Here is an 11,097-nt window from a genome sequence, read left to right as displayed (position 1 = left end):
GACACATCAATACAACACTGGATAGATGCAATAACAACATCTATGAAACACAATGTACCAGTTTCAAAACACAAAACAATAATCAAACCCATTTACAATCAAAAAGTTAAATAATTGCAATGATGGGCAAAAAAGCTACTAGACAACAGTTTAAAACATGGTTGGACATACACAACATTCATAGCTTACAAAATTATCAAACAAAATAAAAGGGAATGTAAAGAACAGAACAAAAAAATTAGGAAAACAAGGTTGAGGGATTTAACACACCACAAATTTTGACAAAATATAAAGACATTAAAAGGAGCCAGACTAGCACAAAGCCATATATAATTGAAGACAATAAAAAATATACAGAGTAGAAGAAAATGAACAAATATTTAAAGACATATGGAGCAATGTTTTTTAGAATAAGCCCCACAAAAAATCTGCAATATGATAAAGATACACAACTGCTAGTTAATAATTATATCACCAATAACAAAGCTTAAATACCACCCAGTCAACAAGGCAACCCTGACAATCCAAGTAAGGATACCTATTCCACAGCACACATCACATCACACCACAAGAAATAAAGCAAACAATAAAACAACTCAAAAACAAAACACTTGGTGGAACAAAAATAAATAAAACCATATCGCTAAACTTACTAGACAACGTCCTCGAGATCTTCGCCAGACTACTAAACATCGCTCTCTCCATGGGCTATTTCCCACAACCATTCAAGCACGCTGCAATCACACTCATCCCCAAACAGAACAAACCAACCACTGACGCACCGAATAATTTAACTTGTAGAAGTACCTGGAAAAAATTTTTGAGAAAATAATCAATAAAAGAACACGAACATTCCTTGAATCTAATAAAATTCTACCAAAGCCCCAGCATGGATTTAGAACAGCAAGATCCACAAACACGGCAATAACAACAACAGCAGAAACAATCTCAAAAGCTTTATCACACAAAAAACAATGTTGAGTTGCACTCAAGGACGTCTCAAGGGAATTTGACAAGGTGTGGCTAAGTGCACTAAAGTATAAGCTTAATCAAATAAAATCATCCAGCGTCCTTAACAAGATGATATGTAGCTTCTTAAGCAGTAAGTCACCATCCATATCACTAAATAACTACATTGGCCCACCATTCCAACTTGACAGTAGGGTACCACAGGGGAGCAGTATCTCACCCACCTATATACACACACGACATTGCAACACCACTCACAGACACCACAAATATCCAATACGCAGACCACATCACACAAATCATCACATATGCAAAAGGTAAATAAAAAAAAAAAAACGTTTGCAAAGAGAATAGAAAAAAAAACTATGAAAACAAATAGAAAATCAAAACAAACACACAAAAATTAACATTTCTTCATATAACAATGAAAAGGATGCAACCAGTCATACGCAAAAGACGCTTAAACTCAAAACACACAAAAGACATCACAAAAAAAGCACAAATAGCAATAACCACCATTAGAAGATCATATGCACTAAACACTAACATCAAACTACACCTTGTAAAAGCGTGCATACTACCAAAAATTACTTACCCAGCACATGCTCTAAACGCAATCTCTGGAACACATTCACTATCGTTACAACGACAACAAAACAAAGCACCACGCTTCGTTTATAATGAGAAATACTCATATACCAAAAATTACAAAGAACTACATATACTTGCAAGACTAGAGCCAATCAATGCAACGCAAGAGGAAACCAAATCAAACACAATATACACACACTCAAGGACTTCACGTACACAAGCACAATACACGAGCACAAACAGGGAAGGGAACACGCCTGGTTCAAGAACCCAATCAACACTTTATCAAAGGCATCACCGAGACCATTATACACATAAACCTCTCAAAACTAATACTCTTCATACACTCACATGAGGATCAGACATTGCTCATACCTTTTATTTATTTATGAATTAACATAACCTCTCAAAGCTAATATCAAAATATACATTATCTTTCAACTAATGGCAGTCATTCCGTCATTTTTCACTCTACGACTTCATATCTTAACCCAGCCTTTCATCTTCTGCTCTTTACCGTCTTCTTTCACCCCCACTGTCTTATTTATTCATATATTTATTTATTGATTCATTTACTTTTGCATTTATTTACTTATTTGTTTATTTGTTTATTTATTTATTTATTTTATTATTTATCTCCATTTATTTATCTATCTATCTATCTATCTATTTGTATCTATCTATGTACCCACCTATCTATCTGTCTATCTGGCTATTATTCTATCAGTTTATCTATTTCTGTATTCATCTATTTCTTACTGTTTTATTTATATTTTGCCACCTTTTTTTATTTATTTACTTTATATATATTTTTTTTATTTTTCATATTTTTTATATTTTTTTGTTTATTTATTTATTTTATTTATTTTTATTTAATTTTCTTCTTTTGGGTAGAAACATTCTCCATTAAAAGACATGTTGTCCGAAAAAAAAAAAATGATATATTTATTTTCTCCTCACCGCCTCGCTTCGCCGCCTCAGTCACTCCTGCGCGCCCCTGCCATCACCGGGAGGATCTTTGTCACCCCCACACTCTCACTCGCTGCCTTCTCTTCTCCCTTCGCCGGGTGATTTACTTACGTTACTTAAGTTATTATTTTTTTGTCTTTATTATTTATTTTTTGTATTTTTATTTAGTTTGTTTTCTTATTTATTTTTTTATTGTTTATTTTTTATTTATTTTTTCTTATTTTATTTATTTATTTTTTATTTATCAATTTACTTAACTTATTTTTTATTACTTTCCCGAGTTTTTTTTTCCTTCTATTTAGGCAAACTCAACATAAACGCACGCATTTATTACTGAAGGCAAGCACGCAAAAAAAAAAAAAAAAAAAAAGAAACTCAAGGACTTCCTGGGTTACGCAAATGACGCATCTACAAGCGCCTCGTCGCCGCAAGAACTCAGCGGCTGCCGGCAGGGCGCGTGGCGGCGGCCTCGCGGTGCAGTGCACGCAGCATCTGGATCACCGCCACCAGAGGGGGCCGCTCGGCGGGGTCGCGGCGGCGAGCCTGCACCACCCACTTGAGAAGGACGGACCTGGCGCGGCGGCAGCTGCTGGGGCACGACAGGAGGCCTAGTCCCTGCAGTAGGTAGGCCAGGCCGAAGGCGTCGCTCGCCTCGCAGCAGCGGTGGGTTTTCTTCAGGATCTCCGGCGCGATCCAGGGGAACTTGTCCGTGTCTGGGATCGCCTGGCTGAAGAGTCCCTTTGTGCCCACAGGCCTCGCCAGGCCCACGTCGATCACGGTGGCCACAGGCTCGCCGCTCTGGGTGGACACGCACACGTTGTCCGCCTTGATGTCATTGTGCGTGTAGCCCTGCCGGTGCATTCGCTGCAATGTGCGGCACATCTGCAGGTGCACGCTGACGGCGTCAGCAAACGAGGGCGCCTTGCGCAGCATGTAGTCCTTGAGCGTCACGCCGGCGAAGGGAGTAATCAGCTGGCGGGTTTCCACGCAGACTCCCACCAGACGCTGCACGCCGGGAAGCTGCAGCTTGCTGAGGCTGGTGGCCTCCTCTACGAGCTCCGGCAGCTTGTCTCGGCTAAAGGTCTTGATGACCAGTTCTTCCTGCGTGCGCGGGCTCACGGTCTTGAAACAAGAGCCGTAGCTTCCCTCGGCCAGAGGCCGTTGCACGGGACCGATCATCTCCCGCACCTGACGCCGCCGGAGCAGGGGCACGCCCACCAGCTGCAGCTTCCGCTTGGCCCGCGTGTCCTTAGAGCAGCCGCGCTGGTTCTCGCCACCGCCGAACTTCTCTTTCACCTCACTGAACCACTCCTGGTAGGAGCGCTCGCGTCTCTGCTTCTTGGGGCAGGCAGTGCGGCCTGAGGCAGGCGACGCGGGCCGCTTGTTGCGCTTCGTGGCGGGTTCCTCGCGCTGGAGGTAAGCGGGCACTGCGAAGTACATGGTCACTTGTGCTTGCTGGCAAGTCAAGGTGGTGTGCTTCTGGTCGCTGCTTTGGAAGAGCGCTGGAATGATTCTCCAGAGGATGGGTATCCTTGGTAGGACTCACCTACCCTCCGTACACCCGGCACACTTTTTATTAAAATTTATAATTTCATTTGCTGCAAATAGCTGAGTGGTGAAAAAAAAAAATATATTGACTACTTAACATCTTCACTACTGCGATCAAATCCTAGCTGATTCTTGATTACCCTTCAATCATTTCCACCATTACTACCACCGCCACTACTACCATAACTACTACTACTACCACTACAAGCATCTTCTCCATGTTAACTTGTAATGCACAGATTGCGTAGACAAGTGGACGACAGATATTGTTAAATTCCATATATTTGTAGCTCTCGTAGTGTAGTGGTTATCACGTCTGCTTTACACGCAGAAGGTCCCAGGTTCGAGCCCTGGCGGGAGCATTCCTTTTATTTAAAGGCTGTCAAAGAAACACTAGAGTTCGGATAATGAGAATGGAGTTAAACTTGCCTAGTATTGAACACTGAATAAGGAGACTTGCAATGGGTGCTGCTCTTCGATCTTTAAGGAGTATTGCAAATGATGATTTGTCTTGTGTATTGTTATCTTTGAAAGAAAAAGAGAATCCTAGAAATGTATCAAAATATGTAAGAATTCTGTATGATGTCATGACCGAGCACATCACTATTATAGTCAATGTGCCTCTTTGCCATCTCACGCAAGAGTTAGCCATGGCAGGAAAACTGTGTTAATGTAGATATCTTAAGGTTGGAGCGGCAGGTAGATGGCTATGGTCCCAGGGAACTTAGGAATATATTTTTTGAAAAAAAAACAATAGAGATTCCCTGATGTAATACTCTTCATGTGTACGGCGATGGTTTGGTTTTGAATAATGGCAGAGCAGGATGTGGGTATTGACACGACAGTGTATTGGGGAAGAGGTTTTGTGCAGGAAACAGTTGATAATAGATTATCTGATGATGTTTCATCAACACAGAGATATATATATATATATATATATATATATATATATATATATATATATATATATATATATATATATATATATATATATATATATATATATATATATATATATATATATATATATATATATATATATATATATATATATATATATTAGGATAGAGTGTGTGGTGTTCCTGTGCACAGCGTGTAGAGGGAGACGGATCTTAAGATGTGCCTCCTTCCCTTATTTTGATACGATTATAATGTTCTCAGTTTTATGTGTTATCATTCCTCTTATTACTTTCAGATGTACTATCAGTTATTACGCACTCATCTTCCATACTTTCTCCATGTTCCGTATTAATGATCATTGCAGTGGTGTGTTACGAGGTTTGGGTTTAGTAACAAAGTAATCTTTGTTTTAACATTGAACATCGTGTCCGTCTCCAGTGAAATTATCCTGTAATGCCCGAAATGCTCCAGCTGTTAATTGCTTACCTACTGTCTTTATTTTTACGTATATTTGCTGTATATTTACGAATATTTGCTGTAGACAAGATAAAGTGTTTCAATTGTTTCATGTGTTTCCTGACGAGCTATTGGGTCAGTGAGACAAAAACAAGCAATTTGCTGCATGAACCTAAGTCTTGCTGCATAAAGAGGAAAACAACTTGCAAGATTTGTAGTAAGAATGTAGTTAAACGTGTCGAAATTATATTACATACGTAAATACGAGGCTGGTGGTCACTTAAGGGTGGCCCAGACTAAGCACCACACACTCGTATACTGTACGTACACATCATTAACACTCTTAGCCCCGTCCACCGCTGGTGGAAATCATGTTACGGTCATATACAGTAGTAAAGAACATTTAAAAACTATGCAAACATTCTAGCCAGAAGAAAGGCGGAATTCAAGTAACCACCAACCCTGAGATAATGAGAAGCTTCAAAGCAGGGAACCTGAGCAATGACACTCACGCCAGCCAACGCTGCCAACATGATACAATTCGCTATGACAACTTATACCTACATGGATAAAAGAAGTAGTCATTGACACTAAATAACACAAGGGCCATGCGCACTACCCACCACAAATCATGTGTAGGTCCTGGCAACACAATACAGTTTCCTATGCTAGCATGTACATGCATACAAGTAATAATATGACACTAAAGAAAATATCACATAACCCTTACTGCAACAAAAAGGTACATTACCTACACTTTCCCTCGTCACGCCTGCCCAGTGCTCAAACCACCCGAACAGCCGTTTGGCCTTCTAGTCCATCTCCGCGTGGCCACCTCTCCCTCCAGCCAACAAGACAAATGCGCAGCGACACGCGTGATAAACCACAACCAACCATCATTTTAACCATCATTACATGTTTTATATAGTATCCCGCTAAAAACATGTGTGAAAATAGATATACAAGTAAATGAACAAATATTACATACAATAGACACCAAATAGCTACACAATAAAAAAAAAAAAAAACATACGTAATCACCTATTCCGTTAACTATCATCACAGTGATGATACACTCCCCACCCCACAATGCTTGTATCACTGATCCTCTACAGGTAGGATGACGGCCAAACGATGAACAGACCTCCTAACCTTTACATCACTTGTACCTTCACACTTTGATCCTGACTGCTGATTCTTGTATCTAACAATTACACCTCTTAACAACACCAAACACCCTGCCTTTACATTTGTTTTAGCAGTATGCCATTTTTGCTGTACTACAAGACTAGGCAAGAAGTCCCGTTGCTATTTCCTCCAAAATGCTGTTACAATATTACCTATGAAATTCTTTTTGTTAGTATCCCCTTCTAACCTATTGTTCTCCGAAACTGTGCCTCCGTGCTTGCACCTTGCCTAGTCAAACTCTTTCAGCTCTGTCTGTCAACATCTACCTTTCCTTCTTGCTGGAAGTTTGCCTACATTCAACCTGTTCCTAAAAAGGGTGACCGCTCTAATCCCTCAAACTACCGTCCTATTGCTTTAATTTCCTGCTTATCTAAAGTTTTTGAATCAATCCTCAACAGGAAGATTCTTAAACATCTATCACTTCACAACCTTCTATCTGATCGCCAGTATGGGTTCCGTCAAGGCCGCTCTACTGGTGATCTTCTGGCTTTCCTTACAGAGTCTTGGTCATCCTCTTTTAGAGACTTTGGTGAAACTTTTGCTGTTGCCTTGGACATATCAAAAGCCTTTGATAGAGTCTGGCACAAAGCTTTGATTTCCAAACTACCCTCCTACGGTTTCTATCCTTCTCTCTGTAACTTCATCTCAAGTTTCCTTTCTGACCGTTCTATTGCTGCTGTGGTAGACGGTCACTGTTCTTCTCCTAAATCTATTAACAGTGGTGTTCCTCAGGGTTCTGTCCTGTCACCCACTCTCTTCTTATTATTCATTAATGATCTTCTAAACCAAACTTCTTGTCCTATCCACTCTTATGCTGATGATACCACCCTGCACTTTTCCACGTCTTTTCATAGACGTCCAACCCTTCAGGAGGTAAACATATCACGCAGGGAAGCCACAGAACGCCTGACTTCTGATCTTTCTAAAATTTCTGATTGGGGCAGAGCAAACTTGGTATTGTTCAATGCCTCAAAAACTCAATTCCTCCATCTATCAACTCGACACAATCTTCCAGACAACTATCCCCTCTTCTTCAATGACACTCAACTGTCCCCCTCTTCTACACTGAACATCCTCGGTCTGTCCTTTACTTATAATCTGAACTGGAAACTTCACATCTCATCTCTAGCTAAAACAGCTTCTATGAAGTTAGGTGTTCTGAGACGTCTCCGCCAGTTTTTCTCACCCCCCCCAGCTGCTAACTCTGTACAAGGGCCTTATCCGTCCATGTATGGAGTATGCTTCACATGTCTGGGGGGGTTCCACTCATACTGCTATTCTAGACAGGGTGGAATCAAAAGCTTTTCGTCTCATCAACTCCTCTCCTCTAACTGACTGTCTTCAGCCTCTCTCTCACCGCCGCAATGTTGCATCTCTAGCTGTCTTCTACCGCTATTTTCATGCTAACTGCTCTTCTGATCTTGCTAACTGCATGCCTCCCCTCCTTCCGCGGCCTCGCTGCACAAGACTTTCTTCTTTCTCTCACTCCTATTCTGTCCACCTCTCTAACGCAAGAGTTAACCAGTATTCTCAATCATTCATCCCTTTCTCTGGTAAACTCTGGAACTCCTTGCCTGCTTCTGTATTTCCACCTTCCTATGACTTGAATTCCTTCAAGAGGGAGGTTTCAAGACACTTATCCACCAATTTTTGACCACTGCTTTGACCCTTTTAAGGGACTGGCATTTCAGTGGGCATTTTTTTTTTATTAGATTTTTGTTGCCCTTGGCCAGTATCCTTCCTACATAAAAAAAAAAAATAAAAAAAAAAAAAAAACCACACACCTAGTGGAGCATGGTTAGATGCTCGACCTAATAGGTTCATTTGGACATAGATAACTTCCAGCGTTCACATCTGATCCTGGTTTAAGTTCTATTGGACGCTCATTAAGTAGGTTGGCTACCTCAAACAGCACAGTCTGTAATCCAGGGAATGATAACTTGTTTTCTCTTATCGACACATTCAAAGTTCTCTTTATACTCTTGATCAAAGCCTCACTTACGCAGTTCTGCCAAGGAGCGTCTGATGATTTAGTGAATACCCATTCCATACTTTTGTCTCTACCAAAATTGCGGATTTTGCTTCAATCCAATTCACTAAACATTTGTTTAATTTCCTTCCCAGCTGACACAAACTGAGGACCTCTATCTGAATACATACTACAGGAGTAGCCCCTTATGGACACGAATCGTCTGAAAACCATCAGGAAGCTCTGTCTGTCATAATCCTCCAGTAAGTCTAGGTAAACATTTCTGGTGGACAAACAATTGAATATTATTCCATAAGCTTTGCCAAAGGTTCTACGCTTAACTGCATCACGAATTCTGAAAGGGCCAAATATATCACAAGCCGTGTGGTAAAATGGTGGCGATGGCTTAAGCCTTTCCTCTAATAACTCACCCATTTTCTGACCTTCACACTTGGGTGAGTCTGTTACAAGTAACACAATTATACTTCACTGATTTCACAATCCTACTTACACCAGGTACTTAAAATTTCCTCTGTAATTTAGCAATAGTTGTATCTACTCCAGCATGATAAATTTGATGTAAATGAGATACATACAAGTGTGTAAACCTATGCCTGGGAGACAAGAGCATATATGTACCATTATTTCAGTTCTTCCTAAGCCATGGTCTCATTGTGTTCCCTACCGTGATTATACCATCTTTGTCGATTGCAGGCCCTAGTCTTTCAAACTTCTTAGGCCAGTCCCTTAAGTATTCTCTCTGTACCTCCTTAACCCAAAGCCTTTTAGCTTCTTGCATGTTTTCACTAGTGATATTTTTAGCAATTGCCAGAAATTTTTTTGCCTTTATTGCTGCCATTACCCTACTGGTGACCCTGAGCAATTTTGTGTAGCTGTTGAACCTATTCAAGTTAAAAAACTCATGTCAGGATATGTTTTGTCTTTGCGCAGAACTGTCGATTCAATCTCGCATGCTAATGTTTGACCATTCATGTCTGGCAATTGTGTTTCAGTGGTTTGCTTTACAGTATTTTTCAATAGGTAACTTTAAAAATTCTGGGCCATTCTGCCATATTGAGTCACCACCCATTTTGCTGAATAGTCACTGGGCGTGTTAACATGTCAGCGGGATTAATTTCAGATCTAATCCACCATTCACTAGAATTTGATTTGTTCTTTATCTCAGCGATTCTTCTTCGCACATATGATTTAAATTTATAGGAATCCTTCTGAATTTGATCCCTTACTATAGCACAGTCCACCAGGTGATAAACAGACTCAAACTGCCAGTCCAGTTCATGCTGTATTATCTCCTGCAGGCGACATGATAACGCGGCAGCACACAGTTCAACACTAGGTATAGTGACCTGTTTAGCTGGGGAAATCTTACTCTTACCTGCCATGAGAACAGTTTCATAATTTCCAAATAGTGTGCTTAACCACAAACCCACCTGTAGATAATATGCACTCTGCATCCCTGATTAGCTTGGAGGCATCTTTCTCACTGGGAACATATTGTATCATATCATCCACATATGTGTTCTTCGTAATCATGTGAGTAGCCCCTGGGTATTGATCCACATATTTTTCTGCAGTTTGTCTGAGTGCCAAGGTTGCTATGATCACACTAGGTCGATCCCCAAATGTGACTCTAGTCAAGGAATAATGCTCTGGTGATTTAGATAAATCCAGATTCCTCCAGATGAATCTGTGAGTATGCTGATCCCTTTCATCTAACCTGATGGTATGGTACATTCTTGAAATATCCCCGATTATAGCTATCTTCTCTTGCCTCATTCTCAATAACACACCCAATAATGAATTTAACATGTCTGGTCCGTTGTTCCAATAAGAATTAGGTTGCTGATGAATCAAATACAGTTCTAACTGCTGTAGATGACGAACCTGGCTTAATAACTTCATGATGGTGTAAATAGTGGACCGGACAATGGTACGATGACACTTCTTCCCCCTGAGAGTTTCCTTGCTACACCTTTGTCAACCATGTCATTGTTCTGCTCTTTATAGAATCTACAGTGGTCAGGGCCAAGCTTCATTAACCTTTTTTCTCTTGCTTTCAATCTGTAGCCAGCAGGGGGAAAGTTATTAGGCAAATTTATGGGGTCTTTAATCCAGAGATATTTCACCACCTAAAAGTTGTTAGCTTGATCATAAACTAGTCCCTGTTCTGTTAATTCCAATTCTCTTTTTTCCTTTATGGTGTGATCATCTGCAATATCCTGTTTGCAAGTGAATGTTTCATGACCATGATACAAATTGCTATCAAGCACACTAAGGAAAATTTCAAACTGGGTATCTCAGAAACATCAATATTGTAATTTTTAACACCAACAGTGGCATGATTCAAAGTGATGCAAACATTATTACACCTTTGACTTTCCCCATAATCTATGCTACCTCTTACACAATACACAAATTGGTCTTCCAATAACTGAAGGTTGTCGACTGTTTTCATTACTTTTGGCAGTAACTGACAATAATGTCAC

At 40.3% G+C, this 11,097-nt stretch overlaps 1 non-coding gene across 1 annotated transcript; it reads left to right on the top strand.

Annotated features, from left to right (window-relative positions):
- The first annotated feature begins 4,366 nt into the window (after window positions 1–4,366).
- Trnav-uac (transfer RNA valine (anticodon UAC)) lies at window positions 4,367–4,439 on the top strand. The gene has a single exon. It is a non-coding gene; the product is annotated as a tRNA-Val (tRNA).
- Window positions 4,440–11,097: the final 6,658 nt, after the last annotated feature.

This window comes from Scylla paramamosain, chromosome 18, assembly GCF_035594125.1.
Source record: "Scylla paramamosain isolate STU-SP2022 chromosome 18, ASM3559412v1, whole genome shotgun sequence".
Lineage (NCBI taxonomy): Eukaryota > Metazoa > Arthropoda > Malacostraca > Decapoda > Portunidae > Scylla > Scylla paramamosain.
This window is presented reverse-complemented; position numbering and strand designations above follow the sequence as displayed.